The sequence below is a fragment of the Danio rerio genome, chromosome 11 (genome assembly GCF_049306965.1).
Source record: "Danio rerio strain Tuebingen ecotype United States chromosome 11, GRCz12tu, whole genome shotgun sequence".
In the NCBI taxonomy this organism is placed as follows: domain Eukaryota; kingdom Metazoa; phylum Chordata; class Actinopteri; order Cypriniformes; family Danionidae; genus Danio; species Danio rerio.
The window spans coordinates 5,864,650-5,891,785 of record NC_133186.1 but is presented as its reverse complement, the minus strand read 5'-3'; the positions used below and the strand labels follow the sequence as shown (position 1 = coordinate 5,891,785).

Here is a 27,136-nt window from a genome sequence, read left to right as displayed (position 1 = left end):
TATTTTAAGGATTGAAAAATGCGCTTTGCGTCCTGGCGCATGGTCTAACAGGGTTGATCTTACTCTCTTCATGAGTTATGGGTGTGTTTTAAGCATAAAGTGCATTAAACTAATCAGAGTTTCATCTCTCATTGCCTTTAAGAGTCAGTTGCATCGCACCATGGCGCATTTGTTATTTACATGCCGGAATTTGTAAGTGAAAAAACTGAATGCTTCACTAGCAAGAAAACAGTTAAACAGAGCATCTGCAGCGCGAGGATAAAGAATGAACCTCCTCTAATCGGCCTCTTTGATTTCTCTTTACTTTACTCCTTTACTTTTGTGGAGTAACGGTGTTGTACGCACTCCACTGAAGACATCCATCAGCCTACATAATTATTTTGTTTGTTAAGCACAAAGATTTGTTAAAAAACTTTTTCTAAATTCAGTTCTAATTTTCAGCAAATGTAAAAAATGAACAATAATAACGAAGTGTGGTCAAAAAGCTAGAGTTATATCCAAACACTTACTTACAAAGACACTGACTTTAGACCTGTTGTTAGTTAGTCAATACCGTGGTTTATTTCAGTTCTTTAAAATAGCAATGTGGCAACAAAGTGCGCTAACACGCGTCTATTTTAGACCAGCATGCCCATGAGTCCACAAGTGGCACAAATGGATTTGCTATTTAAACAATGTAAAATTATGTGAAAATGTTACTGTTGAGCTGGTCTGAAAATAGCAACAAATCGTGCCAAACACGTTATCCACCACATTGCGCCAGGTGTATAATAGGGCCCCTTTGTATAAAGTGTATAAAGTGTCATTTGCTCAGTTAAGATATTATAAATGCAAAGATAACATTGTTTGATGACAACTTGGTAAACAGATACATCACAAGCTCATGACAAATAATCAAGATTTTTCGTCATAAATCTGTCATAAACATAATTGTCATGAAGCCATTATAAATGTGTCATGAATTTTTTTAATAGCGTCATTTATATATATATATATATATATATATATATATATATATATATATATATATATATATATATATATATATATATATATTATTTTTTTTTTTTTCTCAACTAGAGTTGGTACAAGTGCAATTTGTTATTAAAATGTCATTAAATATGAACAATGGTCAAAAACGGGTGTCCAAACTCAGTCCTGGAGGGCCGGTGTCCAGCAGATTTTACACCTGCAAGGATGTTTCTAGAAAGCCTAGTAAGAGCTTGATTAGCTAGCCCAGGTGTGTCTGATTGGGGTTGAAACTAAACTTTGCTGGACACCGGTCGTCCAGGACAGAGTTTCGACATGCCTGGTCTAAAACATTTAATGAGATTTTCATGACAAATACAGTTTGTTCCACTGAAAACGTGATCAGAAAAACAATCATGACTCATGACAATCATGTTTGTGACAGATTCATGACAACTTATTTCGTTTTGGTAATGTCAAGTTGTCATGACAAAGACAAAAACAGGTTGTGATGTATTTGTTTGCCAAGTTGCCATAAATAATGTAATGCAAATATTTTTTGCATTTAAAATGACAACAGAGCAAATGACACTTAAAGGTCGCGTGATGTTCTTTGAATAATGCAGTTTTATTCGACGTAATCGCAACCGGAACAGACATAGTGTAGCTCCTCCCCTTTTTAAAAAAACAGCCAATAGTATTTTGTTTTATCACAGCTCTGCCAATGAGAGTGGTTGAGCTCAAGCGCATTAAATTAAAAACAACTGACAAGCGTCTTGAAAGGGGCGGGGCATGTCAGATAATAGAGAGCATTTGATTGGCAATGATGAGAAACTAAAATATGAGGCGACGTGAATAAAACTTTACATGTTCATATCAGTTTTATATTTCCTAAATGCAAAGTTTGCCACTGTTTTAGGACACAAAGATATCCTAAAAATAAATAATACTGATACTAACATCTAAAAAACTTAATTTCCCTTTCATGGGACATTTAATAACAGTTGTCATAACCATGTATATAGTCTCATTCACATTTAGGTCATGTCATGATTATAAAGGTTTCATAAAGTGATCATAAATAGTTCATGTGTCTTATGAACACCACGTTACCGAGATTTCTATTAAATGCTTGATCCCGCAAACAAGCCTGGACTACAACATGACCATATACAGTGCTCAGCAATACTTGACCACAGCCCAGTTTGAAAGTGAATATTTATCCATTTCTCAGTGAATATAGGCAATGTGTTTTAGCGCATTTAATCAAAACTGATTTATTAAACAGATATATTTATTTAAATAATATTTCAGTCACCAAACATACTCAGAAATTGAAAGATAATACAATTAAATTCAAGCAAAATATTGCAGAAATAAATTACAACACACTAAATTTCAACAGATTTTTTCTTTTCTTTTTGTTTCTCTTGAATTTTCCTCTTTTTAAATTGTATTTAATATTTTTCTATAACATATATTTGGGTGTGCTTGTTTTCGGACAGTTATCGTAAATTATTTTGTTAAATAAGCTTCAGATTTTTCTCCAGTACTGACTAATCTAATGTATACGCACAAATATAATATTGTATAGCTTCCCATCAAAAATATAAATTTAAAAGAGAGATTTGTGAGGGGTGTACTTCTATATGCACTATAAAAATATAAGACAGAAATAATTAAATTTTAATATAATTACAGATATCTTGTAACAATTAAACATGTCCCCCTATTTTAGCATTGCTCATTTAAAATTCACAAATAAAAACTGAAGAACTGATTGGTTGGTCATTTTTAAAAACAATAAACCAAAATTAATATTTAAACAAATAAAAAATTACCCATCTAAAACAAACACTCCTAAAATGTAAATATAAAGAATAATCGTGAAGTTTCATTAAAAGAAAACATGCAATTCAATCATTTATTCAAGCTAGTGTTGGGCAATGGCAAAAGACTTGGCATGAAATTACAGCAAGGGATCATGGGTTTGAGTCTCTTGGGTAACAGCGTTTTCAGTGTTTCAGGGAAGGTGAGCCAATCAAGTAAACTTGTTACCGTCTCTTTAGCGGTTCCCATGACGATGGCGTGTGTAAGGGCTGTGGGCAAATCTAAGGGTGAAAGCGTGGGCCTCCTCAAAGACGTTTCCTTCCTCAGAACAGTAAGAGAGCAGAAGTGCGTGTATAACTTTAGGTGCTTGGCCTTGATCTCACATATTTTGGAGGAGATTTTAACATTGCGTACGTTTACATGGACACAAATAATCTGATTTTAATATGACTAAGACAATAGGGCTGGGCGATATGGGCAAAATATCATATCCCGGTATTTTTAGAAGGAATGACGGTATACAATCCTGTATTTTCCCATAAATCGTTACTTGAGAGTTAAAGTCTTTATTAATTTTATTAAACAGTTTGACCATTATACATAATAAAAAAATTATTTAAAATAATTAAATTATTTAAAAATAATTTAATTATTAATTATTAATCAAAAATTATTTAAGCAAAATATAATTCAAAGGGGTTTCCCTCCCTGTTTACAAATAAACAGCTGCAAAAAAATAATAATACAGCTGCACAAAAGCTTTGATAAATACACTACAGGTTTTTCTCCTGCTTTAAACTATAAGTTGCACATCATTTCAAATTATAAACAAAATCTTTGATAGATAAATAAATACAGTGCAGGTTTTTTTCCTGCTTAACACTATACACAGCCCTACTGTGCTGTTGTGCAAATAACAAAGTAAACAGAACCATAGAAAGCATAGCTACATTGTCAGAGCAAGAAAGGAGCACACTTAAATAGTAACACAACAAAAAGTCTTGTAGGATAGAAGAGAACTATATTGAATGTAAATATGAAACACACAGTATTTTATGCCACAATTACAGTGTTGGTATAAGTAATCATGTATAGTTTAGTGATTGATAAACAACAATTAAATTAGCTCTACATGTTTTTGGTTACATTTTTACATGTATGTGAATTGTGCACAATTGTTCAACAGTGCTCATATTGAAGATATCTAAAGAGAAGTCTTTCACTCCATGTAAAAAATCCTACACTTTTTCTTTTTTTTTGACTAAATTTTTTTTACTAAATATTAAATAAGGAAATGAAAACGAATAGACTATAGATATGAGAAGTAACGAAATATTTTAGTATTGTGTATGAAATGCTGGTTAAGAATATAAATGTAAACAGTCATAACAGAGCAGAACGCAGAGCTGAATGTGTTATAACCAGGGCCAGACGGAATCTGCGGACGTTTTTTGCTATTTCTGCAGAGAATTTTGGTAAAAATCTGAGAATTTCTGCGGAATTATTTTGGGAGTATCTAGCGAAATATCATAACTAAAACCTTAATATATTAAAAAGTAATAAATTACTGAATAAAAACTGAATAAATTCAGATTTACACATTTACTCAAGTAAATAAACAGAATTAATAATGGGCTAAAAATCTGCAGAAATCTGCGGAAGATCTGCGGAATTCTGCGCGCGCAGATTCCGTGTGGGCCTAGTTATAACGTAAATGTAAAGAAGAGACTGTCGTGTAATAAATACTAAACTTATAATCCGTTAATATGAGGTGGATTCACTTTCCAAATGCTGTATAAATTCCTTCCATTTTGGCATTTTAAGTTCTTTTGAACACATTCAGATGCTGCTTGTCAGTTTGACAAGACTTCTACGTTCGTTCTTGCTGTCAATTGCGGAAGAAATGATCGATACAAGGTTTCTGATAAACCGCTGTGACAGCTGCAGGTGCTGTGTGATGTGCGTGCACACGAGGGAGAGTCAGATTTGTCCCGGGAGTCAAGATTTTGATCCAACACCATCATTGCATATTCCTCCATTCCTCACTACAATATTTTTGTTTGCATATTTTTTTAAATAAAATAAGAATATTTTAGTAAATTTAAAAAGTAAAAAAAAAATGGATTTACACAAGAGTGTCTAGAAGCATTAAATGGTGTGATGTTAAACAGTGAAAGCACCTAATAACAAAATCTTCAACAGCTTCTTCTCTTCAAGAACAGGATGCAACTTACCTCGAGTTTACAGCTTCAAAGGTGTTTATATGGCATGATGACGCAAACAGAACCCATATCTGTTCAACAGTATTGTAAGAAAAAAACAACTGAAAACATACGTCCACAAAGCCAGCGGAAGTCTGAAAGACGACCACAAACACAAGTCTTATTGTGCTTAAGAAGAATGATCAACATGAATACATTAAGGTATATTTGGCAATCCTGTGAACATTGCCTCAAGTCAGGCAAGATCAGCACTATTCAACTCACAAAAAAAGAAAGAAAAAAAAAAAGGTTATTTTTCCTAGGGTCAATAGTCATTCGGGGTCAAATGGTCAGGGTCCTTATTGACTACAGCCTCACTAACCATTAGGCCAAATCATATTAAAACACCAACAAAAAAAAACTGTTTTAACATGACTTCTGTTAATAATTCATGAAATAATTAGGTCACACTTTATTTTGATGGTCCGTATGTTAAATTCAAGTTGCATTGCATCTACATGGCAACTAATTCTCATTAGATTATAAGTGGACTGTAAGGTTAGGGTTGGGGTTAGTGTAAGTTGACATGTACTTTTAAAGTTTCTGATAGTCAGTAAAATGTCTGTTGAAGGAGCAGTATCAGGAGATATTAAGCAGACAGTATAGTAATACTCAAACGGACCATCAAAATAAAACTTATCACCAAAAAACAAGTCAAAATTTTAATCTGCGATGGGCGAACAAGCTTATCAAAAAGCAAACGCAAGAATTCATAGCCAGTTGAATTTTTTCCTCAGAAAATTAGCTAATTCCAGTATATGCAGTTAAACATATTTAATAATCATATTTAATAGTATATTTAAACCCCCCAAAAAAACAAGGAAACAAAATAAAATAGGTATAAGATGATTATTTATATTTTAGGCTGAACAGCAATTTCAAATTAGAAGCTGGTGGATTTGTCAAATACTATCAAATGATCTACTCTTGAGATGTAATCAACAGAAGCACAGATGTATATTCAGAACAAAGAGCAGTGGTTAAATGGATCACAAAGCACACAGATCATCATAACGTTTCAGTTTTTAAGTCACAGATTGAATTATCTTTTAGGATTAATACTGTGCATTTCAGTTTTGGAAAAATGTAGAGTTATAAATGTAGGGGATTTATATGTTGATGGAAATTTTAGGAGGCTTTGTTAAGTCTAACATTTCTAATTATGCCACGACATCACCCATGTATCTGGTCACATGTCTAGAAAGATGTCTTAGAGATGGTAGTATCATTTCCTTGCTTTACGAGAGTTCAGAACAGGTGAAAAGTCCATCTTTGGAGAATATTAAATCTGCTTGGGAAGAACTTCTTGCAGTATAAATTACCAAATGAAATGTGGGGAAAAAAAGACTTGAACTGGTTCACAAATGTTCCATTGATGAAAGACAAGGCCTCAATCAATTTAAAGTGCTTCATAGGCTTCAATATTTCAAGTTTAAATTGAATAAAAGATTTCCAGAAGTGTCGCCATTGTGAGAAAAATGTCAGTTTTTAGATTCCAACCCGTCTAATTCTTATGTTACTGTATGTGTCCCAAATTACTGAGTTTTTTCAGATACATTAGACATTGGATTAGTGATTGAATCATCTTATATTAATTATATTAATAGTTTTCTAAGAATTTGAGACTTAAGACGGGTACAACAACAGTTTGTTTTATATGGGTCGATCTCTGCCAAAAACGTATGCTTTTGTTTTGGAAAAAAAAAGAAATTTCAACACTTAAATTACGGCTGACTGAGTTAACGAGTACATGGAACACATCTGGAAAAAATCCACCATACCCTAATAGACAAGGTTTTGGTATTTGGAAGAACATTTGGTCACCATAATTTCCCTTCTACAAACTTGTGATTAATATGTTTACTATGCCTTTAGTACCTACTTTTACCATAGCTCTGGTGGGTGGTTGTTTGGGGGAATGAATGTTTATTTATTTGTTTAACTGTTATATTTACGACTGTTAGTTGTTTTTTTGTGTCTTTTTTAAATGTCTAATGGTTAAAATATAAGTTTTGTTTTTATATTTTAAAAAAGGGCTATTTACAAGGGAATGTCTGCAAAAATTTCTAATAATACAAATATTTAAACCGCAAAAAACGCTTTTTAAAAATTGTAATATCCTGCAACAGCGCTCTCAGTGAATGAAAACATTCTGCAAAGTTTTAAATCTGAAAGTTCACCATCTACAAAGCAATTGGGTACAAAGACTTTTCATTTTCAGTCAGGCAGCTCAAGCGTTTCGGTGAGCTGTCATCCCATTACAAAATCGCTGCGTTTAAAGCCCTGCTTGCACTGAGATTTCAGCCATGATTTTGTCATCTGAGACAAATTTGGGAAATCCTAAAAGATTCCTGAACTCCTAGGCTGAAATCTGTGATCTTTGATCGTTGGTTTGACATGTTCACTGACAGCCGCTCAAAGCCTGTTGCGATTAGATTTGTCCTCTGATGAAGATTTCAGACACTTTCCTGCAGTGTGACAACATCTGCAATGAGCGTCAATCAAAGAACCAATAGGAGCTCTAAATTTAATGACGCAATCCATGCAACAATTCAAATGACCACAGGGAAATGTCAAAACAGTTTTTTTTTTCTTTCTGGATTTTTAATTGAGGCACGCTGTGTACAAAATTGCTGCTACAGATTGTTTACGTTTGCTGTGAGTAATCATTTCCGAATAGTGAAAGTGTCATGGGTGGATGACGTCAAACTCTGAGGGCGTCTTCTTTCGTGTTTGGTGCATCTTCATGGTTGTTCAGTCTGACATTATGATGGCTGAGATCTTACAGTGTGACAAGAGTCACGTTTGTGCAGTCTCACATGCCTAAATCCATTCATTCATTTTCTTGTCGGCTCAGTCCCTTTATTAATCTGGGGTCGCCACAGCGGAATGAACCACCAACTTATTCAGTACGTTTTTACGCAGCGGATGCCCTTCCAGCCGCAACCCAACTCTGGGAAACATCCACACACACACTGCGAACAATTTAGCCTACCCAATTCACCTGTACCGCATGTCTTTGGACTGTGGGGGAAACCGGAGGACCAGGAGGAAATCCACACGAATAAAGGGAGAACATGCAAACTCCACACAGAAACGCCAACATGCCCAAATCATTCAGGAATTTTTTTTTTTATAATAATAAATAAAAACAAAACAAAATTTTGCACAGTGCGAGTCGGCCTTTAGGTATGGTTTAAAAATCAATGAATCAATGATCATTACTACCTGATTGAGATACAATATAAAGTTGGTCTCAGACTAAAGAAGAAGGACTTCAATAAATTCAATAGTTCTGCGCCATGTCTTTAAAATACGAAAATTCATTTCACCACAGTATTTTACATTTTTCAGCACTTGCCTCCTGATCCTGATGGCACTTGCGTTTAAATGTTCTTTTAATAATTTTTTTAATTAATTAAATTAAATTAATAACTAAAAAAAAATAAATGAATTTAGGAGGTTTCACCTTTATTTGATAGGACAGTAGAGAACTGACAGGAAAGCATGGGAGCAGAGAGAGGGGAAGGATCGGCATAGGACCACAAGGCGGAATCTAACTCGGGTCGCTGCGAGCACTGGAGTGCATGTGTTGACGCACTAACCACTACACCGCCGACTTTAAATGTTCTTTAATCTCGTTTTATGCTTGAACAACAAAAATGAATGCTAAAGTCTATTTAACTGATTTTGTTTTGAATACATTACAACATTGATACTGTGAATGAAACTTCCACCAGAAGTTTATCAGTGGCTGAAAAACACTAGCTTTGCATAAAGCCCATTGTCTCGCTCACAAAAGAAAGAGCTGACTTAAGAGTCATTAAAACAAGCCATTTTCAAAACTGATTCCAAGCTGTGTAATGTTGAAAATGATGACTGCTACAGGACAACAACCTTAATGCTTACAACGCAGGACTCGCAGGCTGGCTGTTTTTAAAAGAAGATTTAGAAGCATTATTTTGTTTTATTGAAGGATGATTCTTTGTTGATCTCCGGCTCAAATTGATAAGGTAGAATTAAAGCCATGCTGTGTGTTTATATGCTGTATAAAAACTTTGATAAGCTGTAATTCAGTAATTATGTTGGGCGTTTCCTTTTCGATATGCGCTGCATGCAGTAGACCAATTGCAACAGCCTGGGTCATAGGACCAATCACTACAGATTAGTGTCACGCAACAGAAGGGTTTGGAAAAACATTTTGTTTAGTCATTGTGCAAATAAGGTCAAAATAAATGCACATTATTGACCTTATTCTTCAGTATGAGCGACCGCGGCCATTTAAATCGTTTTGGCTCAAGACTTCCGGTCTCATTCACTTCCATTCATTTTTAGTAGGGATGTAACAGTATCAGAATTTCACGGTACGATAATACCTCGGTATGAATGGCACGGTACAGTATTTATTGAATCATTTACAGGAAAAACAAAACTTAGGAAAAGACTCGAAAAAAGTGCCAAAAGTGTTTATATACCTTAGCACTGAACATATAAATGACATACAAATTAGCCATCTATCTGTAAGTTTCGAAACAGGAACTAACAATTTTTAAATTTTAATAACAAAAAACTATTAAACCATACAAAAAAAAAAACTGTTTCAATTTAGTATTGTTGAAAACTCATCACATTCAACATTTAATCACTCACTCACTTAGATAGAGATGGGTTTTTTTAAGGAAAATTATCATATAACTATAATCTGGTAAAAGCTGGGATCTCTGGGGATTTACAATGTCCCCCGCAACAAAAAAAAAACCCTCTCATTTGGGACTGAGGTTTCTGGGACAGAGAGATATGATTTAGCCAAGGTTGACAGCAGTGGGTAACACTGTGCATTGTCTTTCCACCACCTGAGAGGACAAGCCATGAGTGAGATAGAGGTCTCTTTGCGGTACAAGTCAATGTCTGCATTAATCTATCAAGTGTGCTGTGTTCTGCAGTCCAAATGACTGTTTTTAGTCGTATTCCCCGACTTTTATTTCACCACAGTCTGGCAGTGCCTGCATACTGTTTTTTCCTTTGCCTGTCACCTTTTCTTCTTTTTCGTATCTTTTTAGAAAGAAACCGAAATGCTTCCACACATCCAATTTAAAACCCGCTTTAGGTTCGATCATTTCCAGCTCTTTTTCTTCCCCGCTACTAGCAGCACACTCCATTTCCGCATTACTGGATCTGTAGTGACACCAGACCGCAAAGATGATGGCCACGCCTAGGCTGATGGGAATTGTAGTTCCCGCTACCTCCCGTTCGCTTCATTCGCCTAAGCAAACTTTTCTCAGAAATATAGTTTTATTGAGTCATGCGCCTACGGTAATATTGAAAAAAATTACTATTGCGGTATGACGGTATTTACAATATTGTTACATCCCTAATTTTTAGACATTAAAAACAGCTCGTTCTGCTGCTCGATATTGCAAATTGATGTTTTCTTTTATTATTAATTCTACACAGCAAAAATGATATGATCAAATAAGTCATGACAGCATGTTTTCAGTTCATTGTAACTTATTAAACTAAAGTTAATCATGTAATAACTTTGCTTTATAAGTTACGCAAACTGTTTAAAAGTCAGTTTAACTTAATATAAGTTCTCATTAGGCTAATTTGATTCAGCTTAAAAATGTAAGGCAACCAGGATTTTTTACAGTGATCCGTATAGTCACAAACACACTTGTTTGTAGAGCAAGAGAAGTAAATCCTTCACTTTAGTCAATTGGTGAAGTTTGTTCGCTGCCACTTTCACTACTGCCTTACTTGGTTTGGGACTCGTGGAGCTGTGCATTGATGGATTTGCTCTTCAGTGTTTGGACTTTCAGCTGTGAAAATTCAACCACACTGAACTGAACCACACTGAACTGAACTACACTAAACTTCAACTCTGAAAACTGGACTGACACGGTTTCAATTTACTAGAACTTCTGTGTTAAGCTGCTTTGACACAATACACATTGTAAAAGCGCTACATAAATAAAAATGAATTTTTACCAATAAACAAGAATACATGACCGTTTACACCTCTTTATTACTGCTAGTCATTTCTCTCATAGGCAACTGAATCTTAAGTTCTAACAATCACAAAAATGAGCGCACTTCGACATTGCAGAATAAGGTCAATAAGAGAAAAGTGTTTATGACCTTGCATGTGTGGGAGTGCTTCCCCTAGATTCACACCTCTGGAGGCAGAAGCATTGGGTTGGGGTATTTCACAGGAAACTTTTCTGATTTCTTGCATTCTAAATGCTTGTTTTCCACGGAGTGGTACAGTTTGATTACATTGATCAGGCTTGTGTCTACACTGCCAATAGTTGCCAATGCAGTTAATTCTCATTCAGAGCTCACATAATAGTGCAAAAGGTGATGATAATAATGAAAATAAACAAAAAAAGTTTAATCGTGTTTTTAGTTTGCTGAAAGAATCATTTGCTTATTTGTTGTTTTCCAAGCTTGACTCCCACTTCTAAGCCAATGCGATGAGCACTTCAACCTAATCCTGTGTTAATTATTATCAGCTCAAGTTCATTATTTCAAATATAGACCCACTGCAAGCGCACGCATGGAGAGAGAGAAAAGCAAAACCACTTGCAATTTCCACAACCTACTGTAGTAAACAACATTAGAGGACACCACACAATAGATTCTGTTCTTGCTTTCTGTGTATGTCAAAAAAGGTGATAAGGTTTGTTTGAGCTTATGGCTCATTATACTTATTACAGTGTCATTTCTCAGCGGTGTATTTAAAATGAACGCTTCCTGTTTCGTCATTCTCCTTCTTTGTTGCGTGTGCTGGTAACTATTCTTTTTGGACCAATCAGCTGCACTGCAAAAACCACTTTTCTTACTTAGATCTTTTGTCTTGTGTCTAGCGCAAATGTTTAAAAATTCTTTAATCAAGAAGAATTTTCAAGGCAAGCAAATCATAAAGTCTTGTTTTAAGAAATAATATGCTAAATTAAAGTTTTTCCTTAAAACAAGATAAATAACCTGCCAATGAGGTAAGCAAAAAAATCTTGTTTTTTTCTTTTGACATAAGATTATTTTGCTTACCCCATTAGCAGTTTATGTTGCTTGTTTTAAGGAAAACTTAACTTTGGCATATTATTTCTTAAAACAAGACATTATGGCCCAGTTTCACAAACATGGCTTAGATTAAGTCAGGACTAGGCCTTAGTTAAATAAGGTTGTTTAAGACACATTTATGAAAATGGCCTTAGAAAAATATTACTGGTGTGCACCTGGAGACAAAAAAATGACACTGACATATTTTAAGACATCTCACCGCAAGTTATTCTGAGTTGAGACAGCTCAAACATGAAATTTAATCCTGACTAGCCTTAAACCTTGTTTGTGAAACCGGGGGTATGTTTTGCTTGTCCAGACAAGTCTTCTTAATTTAAGAATTTTTAGATATTTGGACTAGAAACAAGACAAAAATCTAAGTAAGAAAAGCATTTTTTGCAGTGCCGTTCTGAAAAAAAACAAACCTTTGTTAAAATCTCTTCAACAACAGCATCAGAAAAATCATGCTAAAGTATACGTATCAAATAGCCTATGATGCATTTATATCTTGAACCAACCAATTAATCAGATCAATCAATCAAATCAATCAATCAATCAATCAATCAAATCCAATCAGACCAGATCAATAAATGAATGAATGAATTAATCAATCAATCAATCAATTAGATCACATCAGATCAGACCAGACCAGACCAGATCAATCAATCAATCAATCAAATCCAATCAATTCAAATCTTTGTTTTGCCCAGTGTAAAACTTTAGAGCTTTCATCCAAAATTAGCCTTTAATTGCCTCTAAAGACAGATTTTTGGAACATAAAAATAGTTAACATAAAATACTTAGTAGACATAAAAAGCAGACATAAATAAAACTAGGGCTGCTTAATTTTGGCTAAAATGAGAATCGCAAATTTATTTATTTTTTGCTAAAAAATTTAGAGGAATAAATGATATATTATTAATATGTATTTTAGTAGTTTATATTAGTCTTACTATTATAAAAATAAAATTTCTTTGCATTCATTGAGCAAATTTCAATTCAAGTAAAACTGGGCTACTTTTTGTTCTTCATTTTTAATAATAGCTTAGATGGGCCATTAAAAGCCTGATGTGTCATCTAGCCTAAAATAATAAAGAGAGAGCAAGAATGCTTATGGCAAGCATATATGCATCTGTTGTTACAAATTTAGTGAGTGATACAGGATAGCAAACAGGGCTTGGTTGAATGTACACGAATGTACACTGCATCTAAAAGTGGGATTGAACCTTTTGCCAGGCTCCGCAGATATCGTTTCTGATTTCCATCTGGTTGACATGGCAGAATTTACGAGCATAAAAACGGAATTTCCCTGTGTGTGGTATCTAGATAGCAGAGAAATGTAAACGTGCAACCGTGTAGAGACAGAAATGACCTGCCGTCACGCAAACAAGATGAATAACATAAGGCCATTCAGGTTTTTTTAATCCCGCTTTTAGATGCAGTGGTGCGCTTCGTGTACATTTAGCCAAGCCCTGTTCGCTATGCTGTAACAATCACTAAATTTGTAACAAGCAGATGCATATATACAAGGGCTGAACGATATTCGAAAAATGTGATATTGCAATATTTTTTCTGCTGTAAAGATAGGAATACTGTTTCACAAGATTTTTGAAAAGGCTTTTGAAAAGTTCTACGTTTTTTGGAGTCTAACAGTCTTCAGCTATGCAAATTGAATAATCACAATGCAAAAAATGCTTCTCATACTTTATTTTGTTCGTTTCTTAGTCAAATATCTAAAAGTTCTTGTAGATCAAGTAAAATATTGCTTTGTTTTCACCTTCAGAAGAAATTAGTTTTTTTTTAAATAAGCAAAATATTATACCAAAGGGGTAATTAAAATAAAAATCTTATTTTTGCTTTGAAATGTAGATATTTGGACTAGAAACACGACAAAAAAATCTAAGTAAGAAAAACATTTTGTTGCCATAAATCGTATAAACAATAAAATACAATTATTTACCTCCAAACATCATTTGTGCCTAAACTCTCTTGAAATGCTAAGTCAAAGGTCTTAAAAAAACACCTGAAAAGGATAATTTCACTCTATTATGGTTAAACTTAGCAGTGACTCTACAAATCAGATGTGTTCTCTGGCTCCTGGTCAACTATAATTCAGACTCTACATTGCAAGTCTTGCGATGTGACTATTGCAGATACACATATTGCGTGGGATGCACATATAAAGGTGGGATAAATGTATTACACAACAGCTCTTTGTTGAACAAGGCAGTAAAAGCAAACAAGTACAAAATTAAATATTAAAAAAAAACAACTACTACTAAACAGAATACACAGAAAACTAATAGATACATAAAAAGATACAGAATTAAATCAGATTATTAGTAAATTTCAGCATTTATATAGGATTAATATTCAATTAACAAGTATAATGCTATATTTTCCTGACCTATACTAGTTTTTATTCCAACAGATTGACCAAGTCTGAGCTAGATTGAAAACTGTCCACATCAGAGCTAAAGCATTCAGTCAGGTCTTGTAAAAAACCAAAACAGAATAGCAATAAATAAATAAATAAATATACATATATACATATATATATATATATATATATATATATATATATATATATATATATATATATATATATATATATATATATATATATATATATATATATATATATATATATATATATAAAAATATACAGGCTTGTTGAAGTGCTTGTTAAACTGCAGAAGCAGGAGACCCGTCGAGAGAACTTAAATCCTCTCCTCTTTCAATGAAGTCGCCGGTGTGTTAGCATTTTAGATTTCCAGTGAGTTATGTTGACAACGTTCGTGTTGTCGACAAAAAAAAAACACAGTTCTGCAAGCTCTGCTATGTACGTATTACGTACAGTTCGTCCGATAGACAACACCGGCATCGTGATCCTCCGCCCGCCCCCGTTGCAAATCCGCTCGCGAAAAGTACACACTCAGGCCCTGTTTACACTGTCTTTGTTTTTAAATGGCATTTTAGAACGTCAACGATTTGACATCCACAGTGGCGTGTAGCATTTCTGAGCAGCCCTCCTTCCTCTCTACCTCTGAAAATGCACATCACGTGACCACACAGACACAGCCATGCGCTCGAGACAGCAGGTCCAGGCAGTCAGAGGACTGCTTCAATCTTTCACTCACTTGTACTTAGTCATTTTAGCGAACACCTCAGATACTGTTGGCTGGTTCCTGTTGGTTGTGCGTCTTTTTTACCGTTGCCATTATAACGACACAGATCACTGCCTATTCACGAGTCCCGCAGAAAAAGTGATTGACAGGTGGTAATTATGTGTGTATCTTGCCTTTATTCATTTACTGTGTGATTTATTTATGGGTAAAACAAAGACCATGCAGGTCAGGTAGTTTGAACGGTAGGCTACAAATAATTAATTGGTCATTAATTAATTCATTATTCATAATCGAAAATCTAATCGTGCCTTTAGAATCGAAAATGTAATCGAATCGAGGATTTGGAGGATCGTGACACCCTTAATATTACAACATTAAAACAATGACTTTGATGTTATTTCTATGTCTATACTGATACAACACATTCAAAAGCCTTACAAAGATACTGTGCACAATACAAATAAATCAGATTTTAATTCAAATTTGAGCAAATAAACACCTTTGCATGCGTTTTTGCCTTTATTAAAATTTTCATGCAAATGTTTAATTTCACCGTCTCACTTAGGGAAACTCCTGAGATAAACAACTTATATCTTTGTTCAACAGTGAACATAAAATGCTGCTTTTCACTCCTACTCTTTGGCCGTAATGACCTTTGAGCGAGCGCTGCACTCAAGTTGATGCATCCTCGAAATCGAGAACACATCCAGATCCTTTCATGCATCCTCTGTTCTTGCGGTCCTGAGTATTGGAATTTGGAAGTGACTTTAGCGGTTGATGATGACGTTGGACGAAAACACAAAGCAAAAGATCGCTTAAGCATGCATATTGAGAAACTTTTACAGTTCTGCTAACTTAGCAACTCTTCAACATGCCACACAGAAGAGAGCGTTGTGGGGGAGCAGTACAGACAATGACAGTTTTTCCAGTAGCTCATTAGCATTTTAGGAGAGATGGGCCAAAATGAGTTGGTTTTGGTAAGGTTAAAAGAGAGGTTTTTTTACACCATCATTAAAGAGCATATGTTTTACCCCTTTTTTTAAGATTTAAGCAAAGTCTTTTGTGTCTCCAGAATGTGTTTGTAAAGTTTCAGCTCAAAATACCCATCAAATTATTAAGTATACCTTTGGTATATTGAAAATTTGAGCTGTTTTGATTTCTAGCTGTTTTTGCTGCCTGTGCCTTTAATGGAAATTAGTTGTTTTTCCCACGCCCACCATTCCCATGTGCGTGTCAGAGACATAAGCTGTGTCCCAAATGGCACACTATACACTATGCACTCATGCACTATGTACTTATGCACTTACACACTTAACAGGATAGTATATGTATGTAGTGGCGTCCCAAATGGCACACTAATGTTTTTTTACTAAGCGGATATTGAAACCGTTTCCCTGATGACGTTTGACGGTTGCCAAATGAGTGAAATAAACGACCGAATTATCAATTAATTCACCATCGGGAGGCGCTATAATCCCTCTCGTAGGATAATTTTGCTTTCACCATCCAACATAATTAAAGTTATTCAACATGTGCGTCCGATAGCTCCGCCCCTTCCACTACGTAAGCAAACCTGCGGTCGTTGAGTGCGTGAAGTGTCCATCATTACACACTTCATTTTAGCGGCTAGATGAGTGCATCATCCGGGTAATTAAAGTGCACTTATTATTGTAAGAGTTTTCAGTGTGAACGCACTACTTACACTATTTATACTACAAAATGCCGTAGAATAGTGCGTAAGTATGCGATTTGGGACGCAGCTATAGAGATCGCTCACTATTGCTCTAATGGGTGTAACTTCTCCTGCTGCATCTCACGCATAAGCAGCACAGTGACAGACAAGAATAAAGCAGATATCTCTTACTACAGTAAGAACTTTCCCAACGATTATTGGATGTGCTTATTGTGGAGTCAATTCAAGTCTTTCTACAAAAATGGGTCACACACAATGTCATTATAAAGTTTGCGCACACACGCGTGTTTAGCTTTGCAATGTTTTTGCACAGCGAATGTGACGGAATACATGTTAACATGCACTGCTGTATGGACATCCGTTATAGTAATTTACAAAAATAAACTTGATTTAACGTTCACAAACCAGGATTGAAGCATCTTATTTTATAATTGTACTGACATGTGGCTGTGTTGAAGAATAACAAATCGATATTACTGTCTTTATTACAAACATGCACTGTTTTAGAAACGTTTTAAACTTGAAAGACTCATTCTTGAGGTGCTGCTGATCACAGAGAGCTAAACAGATCTATTAATCCCAGCTGCTTTGCGAATGTCCTGTGTTGTTGATATGATTATATGCATTACTATGGAGGCATGTTAATAGGCGGCTGTCAATCAATCTGACATTCTGTGGGCGGGGAAACCGCACTTCTATGTCAGGTTGTGGTGGGCTTCAAAATGGGAGGGTTTGGATCCTATTATTAATGTCAGCAAATAAAAATTAACAGACTTAATGTCTTTATAGCGCTCCAATACAAACTATACCTACAGACAGTTCTGTCCAAACAGCTTACAAAAAATTATTTTCATTATAGGTGACCTTTAAGAAAATTTAAACCTGGAAATGAGCATCTGAAGACCCCTTTTAACTCGCATTTGCATGTTCATTTGTATTCAGGAGGTCCAAGTGGGGGTTGGCTTGAACTGCTGATTTTCCACTAGCATTAGCCTGCAAACCATCAGCCCTGATGGTAATAAACTGGCTCAACGGGTTGGCTGATAGTCTCACGCAGGGCTATAGAGAGTGGAGGGTATGTGTGCATGTGTGTATTGTTTAACTTGTTTAAGAATCCAGTCTATTCAGTTAATGACAGTAATATAAATACAAATCAAACAAAAGGACAGAGTGATTAATGTTGTAATTCAGCAAATCAAGTCTGTTGATTTTGTTTGCGTGCAACTATGATGGCAAACTGCCAGCCTTAAAACAGCCGTATGGTTTGTTAACCAAATTAGGCAGTCGCCGAAAACACTCCACAGGTTGAAAGGATGCAGTTTCTGTTAGCAGAACCTCTTTCCTAGCATCACTCCAGAGTTGCTGAGCAGAAAGAAAGCTGACGATCAGCTGGCCGGGATTCCCTTATGGCAAACTCCCAAACGGTGAAATCATCGCTTTTTTGGCAGGTGCTTGAGGTGAAAAGCAGTGCACCACAGAAACGTTTTAATATGTGGCTTTTGGCAAAGGCGCAGTTTGATCCCGAGCCAAGCCACTCAACGGAGTCCACACAACCTCCTCCAAGCACTCAGAATGCTATTCCGAAGCTCTGCTTTTTATAGGCATATCAAATATATTAAAGGCAGAGCGTATGTGTGTGTCCACGAATGCCAAAATGCAGTTATAAATAAAGGATTTGTACCAAACAAATATGCGAAGCGCACACAGTCAGCTTTAGCACAACACTTTTTTTTTTTTCAATGGCGCTTTCTGTTTCACTTGCGTACACTGTTGCCCAACAGCCCTGTGCTAAAACGGCCACACGCACATAGATTAATCTAAAAACAGAGCAGTTCCCTCCTTGAGCTGAGACAGTAGATATCTGATCCCGCTCACTACCTAGTAACACGCTAAGCAAAAACCAGTCTGGCCAGCTGACAGCAGAGTTTGCCAACTCCTGCAAATAAGATGATGGCTGATACGGTTGCTTCATTCTGATCAGGACAGGTGTGACAGGATGCAGGGCCTCATTCCTACGCGTACCTCATCTTATCGTTTCAAACCCCACACCCACTTATTTCACATACAAACAACCCCAGGCCAAATAAAACATCACATATGCAGGTAACCAACACCCCTGGGATACACAGAATGTGTATGCAGTGCACACAAGTATCCCTGATAAGATTTAATAGTTGTGTGCTTGCACATTTATCTTATATTGAAAGCATGTGTAACACAATTATAGCAGCATTTAAGATCATATCGTACCAATGGAACTGATGTCAAACACTGCCAAACTATTATCAAAGTTCCTCTTTTGGTGTTGTCTCTTCTGTTTATTTAACAGTGAAATCCATCCTTATTCATGCCATGCAACTCTGATGACTCTTTCACATTATCAATGTCTCTACTAGAAAAGGATGACACTAATGGTCCTAGCGTAGCCATGTCTGCAAATGTAGGACCATGTCATCAGGCAAAAACCGAACCACATTATTACCACATTACGCCTGTGAGAAAGTTCACTGTGAATATTTTATTACAGTGCATACATCGGGTTCCTTAGGAACTGAAATTCACCACCAAACACATCTTGAACACTAATCCTCTCTCTTCCAAGCTAAAAGGCATTTAGCAGGAGGCCCCTTAAACCAACCAGAAACCAGATTTTTTTTACAATGGCTAAAAAATCCAGACAGCAGACTACAAATCCAAAGTTAAATCCAAATAAATACACGCATACAAGCATACATAGATATATAAACCCACACACACACACACACACAGTGGTTGCATTATTTCAGCAGCGTGTGATGAAGCCATGTAGTCTGCAAAACAAATGTGCTTTTCTGTTTAAGTGGAACTGAAATCTAATTAAGGCTGAACAAATCTGCTCTGCGCCAATTTAAAGAGCTTATTAAGAATGGAGAGAATCAACTCAGTCTTAACCCACATTTCCAACGGGACTTCTTAAAAAGGTTTCTTTTACTCCTGGGAATTTGGAGATGGACATGCCATAAAAACCACTGAAAGTCCCTAAATCCGTATTCAAATGCAGACTGAGATCATTGTGGCTTGTTTGTTGTATTGTTTTTATTCTTGTTTTTGTTGTTGTTTTTTTAGTTTTTAATGTAAAGCCTAACCAGGCACGAGGGCTGCAAATTAGCTTTATGCTATATGCCAGATGTACGTATAACAATGTCAAGTGTATTGTCAATCCCTGTTAAACAAACAAGCAAATAATAAATAAATAAATAAACAATTCAGAAATTGATGATTTAAAATTTAGAAGTAGATTCTTTTTCTAAAGAACAGCACAGAGCAAAACCACCACCACCACTTCATGTTTAATTATATTATTATTACTGCATTATTACCAAACTTTAAAGATATTTTATTCTGCTTTGGTTAGCCATAATCTAAAAAATATATAAAAATAAGTAGCCTTATCATCATTGTTATCATTTGTGTACAGAAACAGTCATGAAGTTCTGCAAATCTGCAAATGCCTTGCCAATGTTCAGAAATGATTTGCCTTTAAAAGGCCAACTGCATGCAAAAAAAAAAAGGTAAAATCAATAGACTACTTCCTAACCAATACACAAGATCACAGATAGTCAATCTAGACTCAAGAATGTCATCAAAACGTGACTTACCTCATCAAATCTACATCCAAGAAGATGTTTAAAAGGTAAAACAGTCCGGGGATTTACACTAATTTGCATGTATAAATAGCGTGTCTGGTGGCAGTTAGCTACTGTACGTGTTTGTATCGTGTGTTTATTCTGATGGCTGTAAGATACACTACCCTCCTCCAGCTAATGTCAAACAAACACATGAGCAGATTAGCTTTAAACAACAAAACACTGACAAGTACACATCTCTAAGGTGGCATTCATGCACGCGAGGCACAGCATTTCCCATATAGCCAAAACAAAAAGGGAAATGTCCATGTGGAAAAGGGGAAAAACACTTCACTCACCAGTTTAACTTCCGTTTAGTTTTGGGAAGCGGAAGGAACATTCCTGATTTGACCGTAAAAGCAACTTGCATGTGACGCTCTCTCTCTCTCTCCTGGTCAATATTTTATCACAGTCGCGAACTGACGAGAGAGTATAGGAACCGTATGAACCCTGCTCTCTCTCTAAAGAACCACTCTCTTCCTCATTTGATTTCGATATAGAGGTTAATTTGGCAGTAACATCATACGTGCGTCTAATCTGAGGCGGTGCCCGCGGTCGGGGAGTCAAACCATTGGTTGACAAACAGCAATCAGATGCAAATTCCAAACCTCTGAATCAATGAGGCTGCCTTCCCCCACTCTATAGGAAACATCTACAAATGACTCAACGCTAATGAGGGCTGGAAGGTCCCACTCGTGATGACCTTTACTATAAAGAATTGTGTAAAGGCCTGGTGATATTTTGGTGTTGATGGTCGAGACACATGAACAAAAGCAGACCGCTTAGTCTCCGCCCGTGTTAATTTGTGTGTGAGCTGTATAAAAATGTATATACATACATGTGCGCTATATGTTGCTATCTATACATTTGGCGACGTTCCCTGCCAGGGGCCCTTCCCTTTTATCACAGGCACCAATAATGTCTAGCTGCTGGATTTCTCGTGTAAACATATATCCTGCGCTGATCTCTGTATGCTAGATAAACAGCCTGCACGTTTGCCACTGCAAAATAATGTATTAAGACGGTTTTAAGTAACGAGATTAGATACAAATACATTCTAATATACGGATTTATCACTAGCATTAAAAATATAACAACAATAAAGGCTATTTTATTAGGTTATCTGTGATAGTCTGCTTAAATTGCATTTGAAGAGGCAGCTGGGATTAAAATAAAATCACTCATCACTCACATCTATACTTCTAAACATAAATCAGGGTTCAGAAATGATCGTATATCAAGTACAGGCCACTTCTGAGAACAGATAGTTAAAGTGCACTGTTTACCACGGTATTTAGTTTCCATCTACTGGATACAGTGAGTATTGCATTTTGTCTGGCCATTTAAAGTCAACATAGCAAATAATGTATGACAATTAAATAATTCATTTTCAAATGTATTGCAACTACTACGTCGAGTTCCTTTAATCTCCACTTTAATGTAGTCTTTAAAGAGTACCACTTTACCCCACATTAAAATATAAACATGAAGTTTTATCCTAAAAGTATACTAATTAGATAAGAGTAGACAGAAAAAGAAAACCACATAAGGCACAGGTGTCAAACTCAGTCCCAAAAGGGCCGCAGCTCTGCACAGTTTAGTTCCAACCCTAATTAAACACACCTGATCAAACTAATTGAGTCCTTCAGGCTTGTTTGAAACCTACAGGTAAGTGTGTTGGAGCAGGGTTGGAACTAAACTGTGCAGGGCTGCGGCCCTCCAGGAATTGAGTTTGACACCCCTGAGTCATAAAGAAAAGTTTTAGTGCATACTTAAAAGGTGTGCTATACAGTTGAAGTCTGAATTATTAGCCCCTATTGAATTTTTTTCTTTTTAAAATATTTCCCAAATGATGTTAAACAGAGCAGGGACATTTTCACAGTATGTCTGATAATATTTTTTCTTCTGGAGAAAGTCTTATTTGTTTTATTTTGACTAGAATAAAAGCAGTTTTAATTTTTTTAAAAGCCATTTTAAGGACAAAATTATTAGCCCCTTTAAGCAATTTGTTTCCGATAGTCTACAGAACAAACCATCGGTATACAATAACTTGCCTAATTACCCTAACCTGCCTAGTTAACCTAATTAACCTAGTTAAGCCTTTAAATGTCACTTTAAGCTGTATAGAAGTGTCTTGAAAAATATCTAATCCAATATTATTTACAGTCATCATGGCAAAGATAAAATAAATCAGTTGTTAAAAATGAGTTATTAAATTACATCTGTACTTATTTATTTTAAAGGCTCTTTTAGGTAAATTACCATCCTATATTTTTAATTTATTACCATTTCACACCAACAATCAACATAATAGAAGTGCAAAATCAGCTCAATCTTGACACTCTTCCGACTCTGAGTACTTTTAAACATCTTTTATACAACATTTTAAAGGACACCTGCAATTGTTTGTTATGAGCTGATGTTTTTAAGAATGGTGATTTTGTAATTTTGTGGTATTGTTTGTGATTTTTATATGAAACTTTATGTGCTGCCTGCCATCTTGACCAGGTCTCACTGGAAGAAGAGACAGTACTGTCTCAATGTGATCTCCTGGCTAAATAAAGGAAAATAATAAAACTATTATGTCTAGAAAAGACATAAGGGGGGGGGGGGGGGGGCTAATAGTTGTGACTTCAACTGTTTATGAGCACTTTAAGTTTGCACATTAAATACCAAACCTGTTGTTGTAATATGGTGATTTTACATAAAACTATGGCTGTTTAAACTGACGGGAATTACATTCAGTTTATTTTCGGCTTAGACCCTTTATTAATCTTGGGTCACCACAGCAGAATTAACCGCCAACTTATTCAGCATATGTTTTACACAGCGGATGCCCTTCCAGCTGCAACCCATCACTGGGAAACATCCATACACTCATTCACTTCGGACAATTTAGCCTAACCGGGATACCAGAGCACCTGGAAACCCACACAAACAGGGGGAGAACATGCAAACTCCACATAGAAATGCCAACTTACCCAGCCCAGGGCTCAAACCAATGACCTTCTTGCTTGTGAGGGAAACATGCTACCCACTATGCCATCCTGCAGCCTTCACTACTTTATTGTATACTTTAAAGCAGACATGCCCAAACTAGGGCCCAAGTTGGCCCATGGTAACCTTTGATTTGGCCCGCCGTCCCATCTGAGAAGAGAGGACAAATGTTGGGGATGGTTTAGGGATTGTCATTTGAAATCTAATGTAACCGTTTTGTGTTTGTTTTATAGTTAAAAGCTAATTAATTTTAATTAATATCTATTAATAAATAAATTAAATTATTTTTTTATTAAATGGGTTTAATTAATGAGATTTTGTGTAAATGTACATACTGTCACCAACAGACTGGTGAGCAAATCAAGGCAAAGGCAGATTCTGCTGACTAGTGTACTCAGCATTGAACTCTACTGTGTTTTTGACCTTATTCTAAAATGCGGAAGTGCGCATGTTTTCGCGTCGCGATTGTTTTAGAACTTCCGATTCAGTCGCCTATGGGAGAAGTGATTAGGAATAATAAAGGACAAAAAACGGTCAGACTACTTGCTCTACAAACAAATGTTTGCATGACAATACAGATCAAGTAGAACAATATAATAAGAAAACCTCAGTTTGCATCAAACTGTAAAACGAGCAGTTTTTTAATGTCTAAAAATGAATGAGACCGGAAGTCTCGAGCCAAAAAGATTCAAATGGCTGCGCCCGCTCGGAGAATAAGGTGAATTAATGTGGCTGTTTCTGTTTTTATTGCATTACGTTAAATGTTTTAAATGTTTTACTGCATTAGTTAATACGATTTGAAGTATTGTTTTCTATTTATTTTTAAATATTGTAAAATAAATTGAAATTACCCATGGCAAATGTAATGCAGTACAGTTTGGTATATTTACCTTCGGCCCACGGCTCTCAGTGATATTTGGTTTTTGGCCTTATACTAAAAAGTTTGGGCACCCCTGTGTAAAAGAGTACAATCAAGAAGTCAGTTAGTTTGTTACAAGTATAAATATAAACATGAAGTTTTATCCTAAAAGTAGCCTTAACTAATTAGATTTAGCTAAATCAGTATTTAGCACTGTCACCTCACAGCAAGAAGGTTGCTGGTTTGAGCCTTGGCTGATTCAGTTGACATTTCTGTGTGGAGTTTGCACTATAGGTATATTGAATAAACTGGCTGGAAGCAGGAAGGGCATCTGCTTTGTGAAACATATTCTGGATAAGTTGGCTGTGGTGACCCCTGATGAATAAAGGAATTAAGCTGACAGAAAATGAATAACTAATGAATTTATAAATTTGTTAAATTGTCAATTAATAAAACATGAAAAAAGCTCAGTTTTGCAATTAACTAAACCAAAGATTCATTTTCCAAAGGTAGGAAAAATCTTTATCAATATTCTAGAAATTACAAAAAGAGAAAAGTATTTTCACAGCAGATTAGAATAATTGGAATGCCAGAATCAATTGACTAAAGTCTCTGGGTGTTGAAACAGTCTGTGTATATATATATATTTTTAAATGTTTTTTATGTTTAGGCATTATGAAGAAAAATGGCTAGATTATGTCTATTTTATGTTATATTTTTAATTAAGTCAAAAATTGTATGTGTATGTTTGTACAATGAATGCTATGTAAAATGAAATAATAATAATAATAATAATAATAATAGTAATAATAATAATTATTATTATTATTATTTTGAATAAAAAGTTTTTACTTGAAAATCAGTTTTTGGTGATAAAACCAACAATTTTGTTCATAGTCACATGCCACTTCTCCTGTCAGCTCAAAAGAAGATTGGAGTGTTTGATATATCACCATGTTGAACAGTTACTAACTAATCCATGTTACAACCAACACTCCTCGTGCTATTCATACTGTCAAATCACATTCAAAATTTCTCAAAATAAATGCAAGCCAATATATTGTGAAATGGATGCAATAATGGATTTTACCCTAAATATAAACCCAGCTGACTTGTTTTTTGTTCTAAGAATGTTGAAAACAACCAGTTTTCATAATGTTTGTTTAGTGATGTTTTTGCAAGATTTGAAATTATTATATAATTTATTATTATTTATCTATTATTAATATTATTATTGTGAAGGAATTGCAAAATAAGTTGCCTACTACACTGATAGTCTACTTAGCATATTTTGCGCCTGATTGGAATGCCTACATTAAAAAATGGGGGGCGCTGTTGAGTTCGGAGGGGCAGCAGTGTACACATGCTGTGAGTAAATAGCAATCTGCTAATTAAAAAAACACATTAGCATCAATGAGATGGAATCAGCAAAATCACAGTTAGAGCGTAAATTTTTTTGCGAAAAACGTATATATATATATATATATATATATTAAAGTAGCAAACATGTAACATTCGTTATTAATAGACAACGTCGTCATTATTTGAAAACTCGCCCTGAAAACAAGCAAGTCAAACTTTTCCTCCATCAATGAAGCTTTGATAGTTTCATTAGAAATATTGTTAGGTTTCTTGACTAAATATTTTTTTTGTCAGATCATAGCTGCAAAATAATTAAGAATGTAATTTAGGGCTCGAAATAGCGACCATTTTGGTCGCATATGCGCCCAAAATTTTATCTATGCGACCTCAAAATATATTTGGGAGCATTTCTGCGAGTGCTTAAAATTGTTGTGTGCGACCAGTTTTTACTGTAAAATGTTCACCACATGCGCGGATTCGGGAGACGCAGAATGCATCTCCAAGCTCTTTGTCTGCACTTAACGCGAAACGCAGCGCTCAGGAATGGTTTAAAACAGTTGTCATTTCAACTTGCTGCAGTAAACAAATCCAAGTCCGTAATGCTTGCCCCGCCTTCGCCCTCTTCTTATTGGCCCACCACTGCTCTAGCACTGAACGCGAATGATTGGTTAATATCAGCTGTCAATCACTCAGTCAGTGCGTTCTTGCTTAGGATGACAAAGAGAGCTACTACCGCGAAAAATTATAAAGCACTGAAGATGCTTTACAATGAAGATAACACTGACATTATCAGTGTCAATCCTTTTAGAAGAGTGGATAAGACTTCCATTGGCTTCAAGTCCGCTATGAAAAGTCTGTGGGATGGAATTTTAAGGTAACGTTAACTGTTTGCCACATCTAGCACGAGAGTTTCAGTTTATTCCTTCATATAATCGGCAGATGCTGTCCGCCGTGCAAGTGGCAGCTATATGTAAAATTTAACACCACGTACACCATCGCAAACGGTCTTACAATGAGTAAACTAACATCGCTACTCATAAAAACACCGGTATTGCTATTAACATGATGTATGCATTTTATAAGGTACAGTATATGTCAAAAGCATCAGTCCAATATCAGACAGCACTTGTGAGAACAGCACAGTTATGTTATAAAATGTATTTTCTTGTGATAACGGGATTTCATTGAGACATATTTCCTCACGCTTGCATATATATATATATATATACTTTTTTTTTTTTTTTTGCTTGTTAGTTTGATTTCAAATGCAATAAATATGTTTGTATAAAACTTGTAGTAACGGTGCTCATAAT

General features: G+C 35.4%; 1 protein-coding gene across 3 annotated transcripts in view; it reads right to left on the bottom strand.

Moving 5' to 3' along the window:
- Positions 1-21,103, bottom strand: part of arid3a (AT-rich interactive domain 3A) — a 67,270-nt gene extending 46,167 nt beyond the window's left edge. The window contains exon 1 of one of the 3 annotated variants that reach the window (XM_009305805.5): positions 20,905-21,103. The gene's annotated coding sequence lies outside the window, so the exon portion shown is untranslated. Of the gene's footprint in view, positions 1-5,033; positions 5,220-20,578; positions 20,749-20,904 lie in introns of those variants that run through there. The other 2 variants (XM_068224269.2, XM_073916277.1) reach the window with 2 other exon arrangements.
- Positions 21,104-27,136: the final 6,033 nt, after the last annotated feature.